The sequence below is a fragment of the Archocentrus centrarchus genome, chromosome 24 (assembly GCF_007364275.1).
Source record: "Archocentrus centrarchus isolate MPI-CPG fArcCen1 chromosome 24, fArcCen1, whole genome shotgun sequence".
NCBI classification, from domain to species: domain Eukaryota; kingdom Metazoa; phylum Chordata; class Actinopteri; order Cichliformes; family Cichlidae; genus Archocentrus; species Archocentrus centrarchus.
In genome coordinates, this window is record NC_044369.1 from 27,224,906 (window position 1) to 27,239,498 (window position 14,593).

A 14,593-nucleotide genomic window follows, 5' to 3' on the forward strand; every position below is an offset into this window, starting at 1 on the left:
TGAGCTGCACTACCTGAGCCACTTGTGTGGGTTGTATCCGTCTCATGCTACCACGGGTGTGAAAGCACACCAACATTCAAAAGTGACCAAAACATCAGTCAGAAAGCATAGGTACTGAGATGTGGTCTGTAGTCCCCACCTGCAGAACCACTCCTTTATTGAGTGTGTCTTGCTAATTGCCAATAATTTCCACCTGTTGTTTATTCCATTTGCACAACAGCATGTGATATTGATTGTCAATCAGTGTTGCTTCCTAAGTGGACAGTTTGATTTCACAGAAGTTTGATTTACTTGGAGTTATATTGTGTTGTTTAAGTGTTCCCTTTATTTTTTTGAGCAGTATATATCCATAATATAATGTAGCTTTTCATCATCTTTTAAAACTATTCCCTGAACCAAAGCAGACATTTTTTTTTTTTTTTTTGGAAAAACCTTAAACAGTTTTCATCTTAATATATTCTCATCCACTAAAACACTTTTTGCACGCTGATGCATGGTAACCACAGCAGGCAAGTTAAACATATACGCAGCACATTTGTCTTTTCTTAAACTCAGCAACACAAAATTGTTCACACTTGTTGTTGATGAAATGTAACTGATATAAACCGGTTCAGAGTGCACCGCCGATGTGTTGCAGGTTGATACCAACAATGGTTCTAAGGTCTAAACCAACACTCAGCTTGCAGAGCTTAAATATATTCCCTGTTTACAGCCTGGTTCAGAATCCAGTTTTGGCCTACAGAGGGTTTCACATGGATATTCTGATGATATCAAACCAGATTTGATGTGTTTGAAATATTTTCCCTCTAGACTCTAAAGTTTTTTACAGTGTAGTTTACAATTTTTATCCCTTTATTTTCTTACAGTTTTCACTCACCTGCTACAAAACTGCACATTCATATGTCTTGAAATCTTCCACCTTCTTTCAAAGAACCAAATTTGGTCCATGAGCCTCGAGTTTGTTAAAATAACATTTACAAAGTGTAACAAACGTTAATTACAATTTAACAATAACCACTCAGATAGTTTTAAATACTTAGAAAAAAGGTTAATTTCATTGTTTGTCAATAGGAAAATAGCTCTTTAATAAGTAAGTTTAACTGACACTTAATTTACTCTTTATTAATGATGGTTATTATGTTACCATTCAAAAGGCTGGAAAGTGGCTTTTTGATCAATTCAAACACAATCCTTTTACAAAACTGACAACTAAGAGCAGAGATGACTGCAGTGTTTTCTACATCCAGTCTACTGTCATTAAAATGTCGCGATCACTGTGGAGCCACCTTCACATACTTTTAGAAACAAACAGATCTTTAGATTCCAAACGTGAGATCCAGAAATGCTTTACTTTTCCATATAGTGTCACTGTTGTGTAGTAATGCTGGTGTCCCCACAGAAGGAAGAGAAGTCCATTTAATTGGAAAAAAAACTGGATTTATTTAATTTTCAGTCATTCAGTGGGCAGGACTGGAGCCTTTGGCAGGCTGGTTTGGCTGCATGTCTGACACACTGAATAGTGTGCAGAGGATCCACTAGGTGGTGCTATTGGCCTTCCCCTGAAGCTCTAAAGCTGCTGAGGATCAGAAAACGCAACTTCAGCTTCTCCAGCATGACTGATAGAAAAGTGCTCTGAAAATGGAGCCGGAGTATTCTCTCCCTCCAGTCATAGAATATTTTTCCATATTTTTTCTCTGCTGAGGAAAAAAAACTGAGCTGTTGTGATTTCACGAGATATAAGAGTCACATAATACTGCTCTTCCCACAGCACCGTGTGCCATTTGGGTGGCTTTAGGTGGAGCAGGTCATCTGCTAATTGGAACGTTGGTGGTTCGATCCCTGGCTGCTCTAGGCTGTGTGCCAAAGTATCCTTGGGCAAGATACTGAACCCCAAGTTGCTCTCTGATGTGTTCACTGGAGTGTAAATGTTAGACAGAAAGCCCTAAGGTGTAGAAAAAAGTGTTTGTGTGAATGGGTGAATGAAGACGTGTTGTATAAAGTGCTTCAAGTGCTCGATTTAACCAGTTCATTTACCTTCCTTATTCTCCACCCTTGTCTCGTCTGGCATACTGGCACTCAGAAAGAAACCCTCCTCTTTAATTTCATTCTTTAGCTCTTCTTCTTGTCTTCATTTGTGGGTGAGAGGAAGAAAAGGGGAAGGCAGCCTGCCCTTGAATACATGCAGGAGATCTTTAAATAAACAGTGCCAGCCTCCCTCTCCGATGTTGTAGTAGCGATTGCAGCAGTAGAAGCAGAAGTAGGAAGGCGGCAAGATGATAATGAGAAGATAAAATCCAGGACTTCCATGAATATTTTATTTCTGGAGAGATGCAGGCAGTGGGAGAGGGTGAGAAGCAGTTTGGGCCAAAAAAACGTGTCAAATTGAGGTGCTTCAGCTGCTCTCTCCTCTCGTCTCCTTGTTGCTGCTCACCTCCTTTTTCTCCGAACCAGATGGACTAGTTTCATTATCTTACTGCTTTTTTAAAATTAATGCAGACCCTACCTTAGCACATGGCAAAAAGCATGCAGGTGGTGTAAAATAAATGGTAAACACAGCAGGCCAACACGAGCCTCCAGAACAACTTCAGTTCAATTCAGTTTTATTTATATAGCACCAAATCACAACAAACAGTCACCTCAAGGTGCTTTATATTGTAAGGTAAAGACCCTACAATAATTACAGAGTAAACCCAAGAGTCAACATGACCCCCCCTATGAGCAAGAACTTGGCAACAGTGGGAAGAAAAAACTCCCTTTTAACAGGAAGAAACCTCCGGCAGAACCAGGCTCAGGGAGGGGCGGTCATCTGCCGCAGAGCTCCTTTCTAGCTATCCTTTAAGTTCATTTGATCACCCTTCTTCCACAATTTATTCCTTGATTAGGTGTTTTGATGGTGGTGTTCAGCTGGGGTGGCATGTGGTGGCTGTGGAGGCCCCCAGCTACATAATTTTTGCAGTCATCAAACCGTTCAGTGACTCCTAGTTCCTCGTGGAAGCAGGTGAACTGATTGATTTTTTTTTTCTTTGCATAATTACCCTTTTAATGTTGAATTTGATTTGTTGAAACCATTTGCATCCAATGGCATCAACCTGTCTTTCAAAAGTAAGAAATCTTTTACATAAAGTGAAATGTTGTTTTCAGATTTTTCTGAAAAACACATAACACATAACCTGGTCTTCAACCTGATTCTTTTCCTAACAATACACTTCAAACAGGACAGGATCTCTGCCTATGGTGCACATGCAACACACTGAATATTACCCAAGGAAGCCCTGCAGCTAAATCTGCACAAACTTTATGTGGAACTCTTATTGTTACAGGAACGCATGCATGGATTCAGTCAGAGATGCAGAAAATAAACTTTCATGCTTGATCCTAATCTATTGCCAAGTCTGTTTCATGCTTTATCCAAGAGAATATTTGATCAGAAATATAAATTTCACTTTGATCTGGCTACAAACTAAAGTGACATCAATGTCTCACGTCACACTGGAGCAAAACATGAAATCGTCTCGCAGCCTATTTTGTTCCTTGACGTGATTTTTTTGTCAAGGAACAAAATCTTACAAAGTATACTTCCTGTAGAAATGTATACTTTGTGGCAAGGCAGGGATGTCACCATGGCAACCAAGAAGCTTTAAAAGAGGTGGCAACTGGTGAACTTTAACCCAAACCCATGACCTTTTTACAAACCTAGTAAAAATGAGCTTTGAGGCCCTATGCACGTGCACAGATGTCACCAATGTCATAAGTAATATCATTAGCTTATAAACTGCAAGCTGGTCCATTTTAAAACTCTGTTAGCCCCTTTGTCCCTCAGCTGAAAGAATGAGGTAACTGTTAGTCTATGAAAATATTCATGTGGTCCTATATTTGGGTCTTCTGGGAAATGCTGTGTCTAAAAGTGATTGCTATCTGTTTAGAATTTTGCTGGTAGCCGCTAAGAAAGTAATCACCAGAAGATGGTGCCAATCACTACCTCCCACGAGTAAGGAGTGGATACAGACTGTAAACTCAATACATGAGACTGAGCTCTTGACCCACAGACTAAAGTTACAGGAAGAACAATGCCAAGATAAATGGGAAAAATGGACAGTCTTCACATCAACGATACAGGACTGAACAAGGTTACGAAGGGTCAACTCAAGACATATGCTATGTAAATGAGGACTCCCCCTCCCAGTGTTTCAGTTCATTCATGTTTTACTTGTCAACTTACTTTTCTTTTTCTCTTGTATTCCTTTGTGTAAACAAGTCTGTTACCATTAAAAATAAAGTTACAAAAAAAAAGAAAAAAAAAAGAAAATATTCAGATGTCAGGAACGTAAGTCCTCCGTCTGCAGTCATATATACATGGGAACATGTATAAAATTTCTTTAATTCTTACAGAGTTTTCAGCATTTTTGTTGTTACAGGTGTAGTCAAAAATCTACTGGATTCTTATGGACGGAAGCGCAAACAGTTTACACACATCTAGTTGCAGTGTGTGTGTGAGTGAACCAGACACCTGCCTCTGTGGGTGCACGTTTTTTCTGAATGGACGGTCCAGCAGAATACGTCAAAGTTTGTGCGTGAGTCTGTGAGACAAGAGTAGCAGCATGTCGTGTGTGTGTGTGTGTGTGTGTGTGTGTGTGTGAGTCTATCCCACTGCAGAGGAAAAACACCAGCAGCAGGTTAGACGAAGTCACTTTGTGTGTAATGCCCCAACTGGTTCTCTGTTCTTTGGTATAACTGGTCTCCTGTACAGACTTTGAAGTGTTGTTTTACTGAAATGCAGTCTGAGGTGTGTAGATGTGCCTCACGAGGTAAATAAAAGCAAAAGTAAAGATGTTCTGTGGTTATGGAAAACACAAATTAGTCTTTTTTTTTATGTTTTATTTCAAACAAATTGAACAAACTAATTTACCCTGTGATGTTTGCATAATTTTCATCCTTACCCAGATGTATTAAAAGCATGCCTTTAACTCTAATTTATGATTGGAAGCTTTGCTGAGTATACACACGATGTGTTTCAGCACCGTCCAACTTCCCCATTTAATCATTTCGCATGTTCACACACGAGGAAGCTGCCCAGTAAAACTTCAGTTTTTATCGGTTTGTCAAAAAGTAGAACCACTAAAGCAGTTAGTTAATTTGCTAAATGACCTCTTTATGGCTCCAGTTTAATGAAGTCAAGAGCAGCTGGCTTTTGTTTCACAGCACTTTTCAAAAGACATCAAATTTTATTTCATTGCAGTCTCGTGATAAATTCAGTAATGGATATTGGTCGCATTTTCTGCCTCTTGTTGACTGTAAAGTACTCAGAAGTTGAGCTGTGGTTCCATCAGCTCCTGTAAGCCCCAACCTCACCCCCCAGCTTTTGTAGGCTCTAAGAGGTATCATCTGTGAGATGGAAGCAGTAAACCATATATATATATATATATATATATATATATATATATATATATATATTTTTTTTTTTTTTTAACCAGTTTAAAAGTTGGTAACCATACACTTTATATAAAAGATGGATAACAAACTCTTGTGTATTTCGGCTGGAGGAATATTTTCTGTCTGCAGTGCCTCTGTTTGTTCAGACGCTTCAGTTGGGATGCGTCATCCTGGCAACCAAGTAAACAGAGTTTTAATGGCGTCTGTTGAGTTTTAAGTCAAAGTCTGATGTTTTTCTAAAACTAAGTTATTGTAATTATAATTAATAAGATATTTGAAATTAATAACATACCAAAAGTAATTCAAATAAAAAATAAAAATCTTTCACGTGTTTCATGCAAATTGTAGTCTTTGGTGTGAGTGTCGAAATGACCCCTCCAACCTCTGAATGTGGACTTTCTGCCTCCTTTAAAGTGGAGAAAATGATTTTTGTGTACCCTGACAGATGAAAAATTGTGTTTGAACATATTGTTGGAAAATTTCTTTCAAGGAGCATGGAAAAAAATGGAAAACTTATGCGAGGAAACAGGAATCAATCAACTAAAGTTTGGAAAAATTTCACAAACTGTGATGAGATTGGGTTGATTTTGAGCACCCTAATGGGAAAAAATTTCTAATGCTTAAAACAGTCTCTGAAGCTTTATTTTGAAGGGTCTCCATCTTCACAGTATTATTGAGCATGTGGCTAAAACAAAACCCAACCCCATCCCCTCCATTCCAGTTCTATGCAGAATTATTATTATTTCTTTTTTTTTTTTTAACAACTCATCTACCTGGACACCAGAGCGAGGGGTGTGGCCAGTTTGATTGACCTATTCAGAATCCCAAAAACAAAATGTGGAGTCCAGAATCCAATGGATGATGTCACATTGGCTCTGTCCACTGATTACACTGTCTGTGGTTCAGGCTGTGGTCAGCAGTAACTGAAATTTAAACATAGGCATGCTGTTTCTTATTTACTTCTTAATTCTTTTTTGATAAGTAAGCCATAAGTAGGAGTAGAAGTTTTTGCAGATTTATTTTGCCTTTGTAATGTTAATTTCTGGGTGTTGTCTCTATTGCTAATTCCATTTCAGTATATATGATGAATGGATGGAAGCAGTGTAAACTGTTTATATTACTGTGACATCAATTGTAATATTAAACATCAAATGTATACATAATCATAGCTGGTCTGATATTTTCCCACATATCAAAGAGAATAAAGTGACAACATGGAAGATAATGTTCAAAAAAAGCAAACAAAAACAAAAAACTTCTGTCATATGCATGAGTGAGGGCGGGCTCAACTTAAACTCCCAGTGATAATTCTGTTCCATGCTGCAGTTTCTTCTTGGGTGGGAAACAGAAGAAACAGAAGCCATCGTTTCCTTGTGAAGTGATCTTGTATCATTGTGTTAAACTAGAGCTCTCTTCTCTTCCCCTTTAGTCATCTGACCTCATTATAAAGCATTTGAGTCTTAAGGGAAGATTGCCTCAAGCAAAATAAAAAAAAGGCACTTTAAAGTATAAACCGTGGCTCATCCAAATAGAATATTCTACCTCCTTTTTTTAAAAAAAGAAAAAAAGTAACAGATTATTGCCCAGGGATATGAGAACAGCAACAACACAGAACAAAAAACACATAATTAGGATGGAGGAAAGGTTGAATTAAATATTAGTCAGTGCAGGTTTTTCCTTTACTCAAATTTCAAGCAACAAAAGTGAAAATGAAATATATTGCAAGGGGGAGCAAGAAGACATACACCAAGCAGCAAGAGTATGTGACTCTAAACTGTTTAATCAGCTGTTGCCTAAAAGAAAGATACCTCAGTGTTATTTTCATTATATTGTAAGAGCAAATAAGTGATTGTCAGGCAAGCCAACAGTCCACAGCTTGCCATCCAATAACACTGAGACAGCACTGTAGTTTCAAAGCTGATTTACATAAACAGCATAGTAGCTGATGTATGACCATCTGGCTACAGCTGGGATAGGCTCCACTGTGTTGGCATCCAGTACTGATTTTTGGCCTTTGCACAGAGATTTCTCCAGATTCTTGGAATCTTCTGAAGATGATATGTACTGTAGATGATAAAAGATTCAAGTTCTTCATAATTTCATGTTAAGAAGCATTATTTTGAAGTTTTTCCACTGTTTGTAGATGCTGTTTTCTTGTAGATTGGTGAACCTCTGCCCTCTTTAAGATACTCCTTTTATACCCAGTCATGTTGCTGACCTGTTGCCAGTTAACCTAATTAGTTGCAAAATGTTCCTCCATCTGTTGCTTTTCAGCACCACTTACTTTTACACGTATCAACTTTCCTGAGATGTGTCACTGCCACCAAATTCAAAATGAACGTAGATTTTTCATGAAACTAGCAAATCCCTGCACATAGTGAACATACAAACATATATGCATACATACGCTTCAATCGTTATAGTATGATGCTATGATACATTATATTGTGACACAACATTCTAATCTAACATTCCAATCTGTGCTCAGTTGTGCTCTCAGATGTAAAAATATATATGAATGTGGAATTTGTATAAATAAATTTGTATAAGCCATAAAGATGTTGGCACTCACAGTTTAATCAATATTTTTGCACTCATTTAGGAGGAGACAGGAACCATATAAACATACATACTTGCACTATAAGCGTTAAAAATTAGTGTGATAGTAAAATGTCTCAATTTAAACATTTGATATGTTTTGTAATTGTAAATAATTTGTAGGTTTATGAGATTTAGAGATCAGAGCATTCAGTTTGTACACATTGGGAGTCTACACTATGTGGTATTGCTTCAAATTAAACACAGTAATTTGAGCAGTTACTTGAAATTACATTTACAGTGTTTGACAGATTGCCACATTAGCGGCTGCATTCATAGCTAGCTAGCATTAGCATGATCATTGCTGCTAAAAACATACCCTCTTTCTACTGGCTGAAAATTGATTGGTGGTCTCTTCTTCTCTGTTACATAGCCAAGACAGCTAGTTAGTGTATTGGGTACACCACATGTGTACTTGATGTAGCTGTAGCATAGAGTCAGTTTATTATATATTTTATATTGTTCATCTCTGGACATTTGTTTCGATGATACCTGTATGTTATAATTGTTGAGCTAAAAAGTTGGATGTATCTATCCTTGGTATAACACATCATTGATAATGGCAATTAAAAAGATTTTAGCACAAGCTGGGTCTAGAGGTGAGCGGGATTATCCTGCCATCTGTCCACCAGTAACATTCCAGTCCCAGGTGGATGTGGACCTCACATAGGAGCCATCGAGAAGGCGTCACATGCCCAAAACACCTCAGCTGGCTTCTTTTTAGTGCACTGGTGCAGCAGCTGTACTTGTAGCCCCCTCCTCAGTGACTGAGTTTCTCCCCCTCTCTAAGGTTTAGTCCAGACACCTTTGGGAATAAGCCCATTTTCACTGTTTGTATCTGTTCTTTTGGTGTTTTTGAGGGTATGAATGTAGATCAACTAGTAAATCATCAGCTTCGCCTTCAGTCTCATCTTTCTCTTTACCACAACAGAATATCCGCATCACTGCAGACAGAGTGCCAGTCCATCTGTCAGTCTGTCTGCGCTACTCTTGCCTCACCCATGAACAAGGCCCTTGAGATACTTTAACTCTTCCGCTTGAGGCAGAAATTAATTTCCAACCTGAAGTGGGAGAGTCCACCTTTTTCCAGCGGAGAGCCACAGTATCAGGCTTAAAGCTGCTAATACTCTGCAAACAGTCCCAGTGCAAGTTGGAGGGTGGCATCTTCCTCAAAAAGCAGAGATTTTTATATTTATAATTTAAGAAATGACATTGCTTGATTATTATTGACAAAAAGTCAATAATAATGACAGTTTTGGTATATTAACCTGTTTCAGATATAAAACTGAAAAAAATGAAACGCAGGGGACCCAGGAGAGGTTATGATGGGGACGGAAGCGTACTTCCTCACAGGTTCGTGTGATGTGAGGTGTGCTTCTGTGTTTCTGTGTTGCATGACACAAAGACAAGCACCGGCGAACCCCCTTTGATGATATATGTGTAATAACGTGATCAGATGTGGTTTGTGTATTTGCTACTTACAGGTTTTCATACTTCAGAATCTACACAGACTGTGTTCAGTACTTATATCTTTGTGTTTCTGTCGCTTTGGGTGTTTTAGACAAACTGCACACGTTTTAAAAATATGAGTAAATGTCACAGAAACAGCTGCTGCTACTAATGCCTAATTTTGCTAAATGCTAATGTGTAAAATTATGCAAAAACCCTTTCCTGAACATGCAGAGTCATTTTCACCACACATCAACCTGATTCCCTTAATTATTATTGCTTTTAGGCTCTTTAATAGCTGTCAATGTAATGTCAGTAATTATAGGCTCTCCGTGCAGAGATCTATGAGGTTGACCCATAAAATTAGCTGCATTACACTGATAAAGTCATAACAAGGCACGGTACAAGTTAAATATGTAATAGTAGCAAAGTGATTTGCAAATGGTCTGTTAGTTTTAAGGTTCATGTGGGGCAGGACAAAGAAAAAGTAGCAAAGTGTGGAGATGCCAGAGTCTTTTTTGCTGCAGAGTACAAAAGAAAAATGAATTCTCTCAGGAGAAATAAAGCCGTTTAAACCGACACTACTCAACAATGAGATACATATGTCATATGAAACTTTTGGGCCTATTTGTAGCTCATTGTTTCAGGTCCACATCACTACAGCAAAATGCTTCTGAGAAAAATGACTAAATGACTTGCAAATTTTCAGACAGACACTCTTTCTAAACTATTCATCCAGTTTTGTTGAAAATGGGTTTTTATAAATTATGAAATGAAATTGTCAAATTTCAAATCTTATGAAATTATCTCTGACCTCATCAGTGCTCAGCCTTTACAATGCTGTTGAAAGTAAAGTAAAATCGCACAAATCTTTCACCATTATTATTATAATATCACCATAAATGGTCCATAAAGACATAAGCTTAAAATTTACAATAAAAACTCATCTAGAAAATGAGTAAGGTGTACATAGGTGTAAAAAAAATTTAATAATGTTACCCAAAATAGCTTGATTGTCATCTTTGTATTCAGTCAGAAAAAGCACATTTGATGTCTAAAGCAGAGTTATCAGGTTATCAGCCTGAGACTTTCACTCTACCAAACCGACCCAGGACTAAATGAGAAATGTTAGCAGTTAGCAATTTGTGGTTTAACAGCCATAACAGTAAGGGAATAAGACCAAATTATTCAGGTAGACATGAACACTATTCACACCAAAAATGACTGTATTTTCTAATAGATGTAAAAATGGCTAAATGGTTACTAGCATGTTTGTTAGATGCTGATATTTTATCTAGTTTGACTTTTCTTTTTTGCTAGTTTTTTATTTTTTTGTTGTTGTTGTAACCTACCTGAACCTTAAAGCTAAAAGAATACTTATGAATACTTTTTGATGAAAAAAAAAGAGTAAAAGATTAAAAATATGGTAGCTAACCAAAATAAACCAAATATCTCTTTAGTCTTTTGTAGCCAAAGTCAGTAGTCTTCATAGTAATGAGGTGTGGAGACCATAGACCTGTGTGGATATGAGATAGCCACAGTGATGTTTTTGGCTACCACCTTGTTGTTTTTTTTGGTGTCAGCTGTGACCATAATTGGATAAAATGTTGGAGTGCTAAGTTCTCAGCTAAGGCTAGTAAACTTGGTTAATAAGATAAGATAAGATAGTGTTTATTTGTCACATGCACAGTTATACACAGTACAATGCACAGTGAAATGTATTTTGTACCTGCAACCATATATACACACACATATAAATAAGAAGGATAAAAATAAAAAAAAGTAATTCACACTATACTCTATATACTATACACTATACACACTTTTATAAATTATAATATTTACATTGTGCAATAATGGTCCAGTTAGGGCTCAGAGTTGAACAGACGGATGGCTTGTGGGTAAAAACTCTTCTTCAACCTTTCAGTCTTAGCCCTCAGGCAGCGGTAAGGCCGGCCTGATGGGAGCAGGGAGAAGAGAGAGTGTCCGGGGTGGCTGGGCTGTTTTAGGATCTTCATGGCCCTCAGCCTGCACTGCTTGGTGTAAATGTCCTGCAGGTTGGGGAGGGTGGTTCTGATGGTCCGTTCAGCTGAACGAACCACCCTTTTTAGGGCCATGAAGTCCTGCTTGGTGCAGTTTCCCATCCAGGTGGTGATGCTCCCACGTATGATGCTCTCGATGGTGCAGGTGTAAAAGTTCCTGAGCACCTTGAGTGGGAGCTTGAAGTCTCTCAGCCGCCTGAGGAGGTAGAGACGCTGTCTGGCCTTCTTCACAGTGATGTTTATGTGATGAGTCCAGGACAGGTCCTGTGAGATGGTCACTCCCAGGTATTTGAAAGTGTCCACTCTTTCCACCTCAGCACCACTGATGACAAGTGGATGGTAGTCCCTCTGCTGCTTCCTGCTGAAGTCCACGATCAGTTCCTTTGTTTTGCTGACGTTGAGCAGGAGGTGGTTCTCCTGGCACCAGTTCTCCAGGCGGGAGACCTCTCTCCTGTAGGCTGTCTCCTCATTGTGAGAGATTAGTCCCACAACAGCAGTGTCGTCAGCAAACTTGATGATGACGTTGGACTCTGACGTGGCCTCGCAGTCATGGGTGTACAGTGAGTACAGCAGAGGGCTGAGCACACAGCCTTGGGGGGATCCAGTGTTGAGGGTGAGGGAGGATGAGGTGAGGTGACCCACTCGTACCACCTGTGGTCTGCTGGTCAGGAAGCTGTGAACCCACCTGCACAGGGATGGGCCCAGGCCCAGGTCCAGCAGCTTAGAGACCAGCCTGGAGGGAACTATGGTGTCGAATGCTGAGCTGTAATCTACAAACAGCACTCTCACATAGTTCCCCTTACCAGTGTCTATGTGTGAAAGGGTCTTGTGGAGGAGGAAGGATATGGCGTCATCTGTGGATCTGTCTGGCCGGTATGCCAACTGTAGTGGGTCGAGGGTGGTGGGCAGTGAGGAGGTGATGAATGTCTTGATGAGTCTCTCAAAACACTTCATCACCACAAATGTGAGTGCTATGGGCCTGAAGTCATTGGGGCTGCTGGGGTGTGGTTTCTTTGGGACAGGGACTATGATGGACTTTTTAAAGCAGGTGGGAATCACACACAGTTTCAGTGAGAGGTTGAATATCAGTGTAAACACAGGTGCCAGCTGGTCAGCGCAGGTCTTAAGGACACGTCCACTAATACCGTCTGGTCCAGCCGCTTTCCTGGTGTTTACACGTCTAAACGCCCTCCTCAAGTCAAGTCAAGTCAAGTCAAGTTTATTTATAAAGCACATTTAAAACAACGACGTTGACCAAAGTGCTGTACAAGATCTGTAACCCCAAGGACTATACTAAATAAAAATAAAAATATATAAATAAATAAATAAAATAATAAAATAAAAATAAATAATTAAAAACATTAAGAACAATAAATAACATAAGAAAATTAAAAATTAAAACGTTTAAAACAAGTACCATAAAATACCATAAAACAATCATCTAAAAGGAGGTAGCACTGCAGCCAAATGCCAAGGAAAAGAAATGTGTTTTTAATAGAGATTTAAATGTGTGTATCGTCTGAGCTGTGCGGATATGGAGAGGTAGATCGTTCCATAGCTTTGGTGCTGCTGCTGCAAAAGCTCGATCACCTCTCTGTTTTAGTCTGGTTTTAGGCCTCTGTAAGAGCAGCTGGTTCGATGACCTCAGAGCTCTTACAGGGGTGTGACAGTGAAGCAGCTCAGACAGATACAAAGGTGCCAGTCCGTTTAAGGCTTTAAAAGTAAGCAATAAAATCTTAAAATCGATTCTAAAACGGACAGGGAGCCAGTGAAGGGATGACAGGACTGGGGTAATGTGTTCATGCTTTTTTAAACCGGTTAAAAGACGAGCTGCCGCATTCTGGACTACCTGCAGGCGGCGCACAGATGATTGATCTATGCCAAAGTACAGAGAATTACAGTAGTCCAGGCGGGAAGTAATAAAAGCATGAATAACTTTTTCCAGGTCCTGCTGTGGGAGATAAGGTTTTACCTTGGCAATGACTCTGAGTTGGTAAAAACTGATTTTGGTAACAGCACTTACTTGCTTCTCCATTTTAAAACTACTATCTAAAATGACACCCAGATTTTTCACAGCATCACGACAGTGAGGAGCCAAATGACTCGGAGTGCCAGAGGAGTAGCTTGAGGGGTCAAATTTACCAAAGCATATGACCTCGGTTTTGCTTTCATTAAGTTTTAGGAAATTGTTTCTCATCCAGGACTTGATGTCACTTAGACAGTTCAGCAGGGGTTCCCATGGATCTCTGCTGTTCAGTTTGATGGGCATATACACCTGGATGTCGTCAGCAAAACAGTGGAAACAAATATTATGTTTCCTAAAAATCGACCCTAGAGGCAACATATACAATGAGAAAAGAATTGGGCCCAGAATGGACCCCTGAGGCACTCCACAAGAAAGCTTTGCTGTGGTAGAAAAACAGTTTCCTAGATGGACAGAGAAACTTCTATCAGTAAGATATGATCTGAACCAAGTCAGAACCGTGCCTTTAATGCCAATTTCATGTTCTAGGCGGGATAGAAGGATCTCGTGGTCCACAGTGTCAAAGGCAGCTGACAGGTCTAGAAGTACTAAAACTGCAGGACTACCAGAGTCCACAGTTAAAAGCAGATCGTTAAAAACTCTTAAAAGAGCTGTCTCTGTGCTGTGACGCATTCTAAAACCTGACTGAAACTTTTCCCACATTCCATGTTCACTTAAAAATGCTTGAAGTTGCTTAAAAACAACTTTTTCAAGAACCTTGGATAAAAATGGTAATTTAGAAATTGGTCTGTAATTTGAAAGAACATCAGGGTCAAGGTTCTTCTTCTTGATTAGAGGCTGTACAACTGCATGTTTAAAGGCAGCTGGAACACAACCAGATGCAAGCGCACTGTTAATCAGAGCGAGGATAGTTGGTCCCACTGAATCAAAAGCCTCTTTAAAAAGGCGAGACGGAACACAGTCTGTGGGAGAGTTTACAGGTCTCATATTTTGAATCACCTCCTTTAGTGTGGAGAGTGTGACAGGCTCAAACTGCTCAAAGACAGCTCTGCTGGGAGGAGGTGCAGATGAGTCTGTTTCAGGCTGAGGT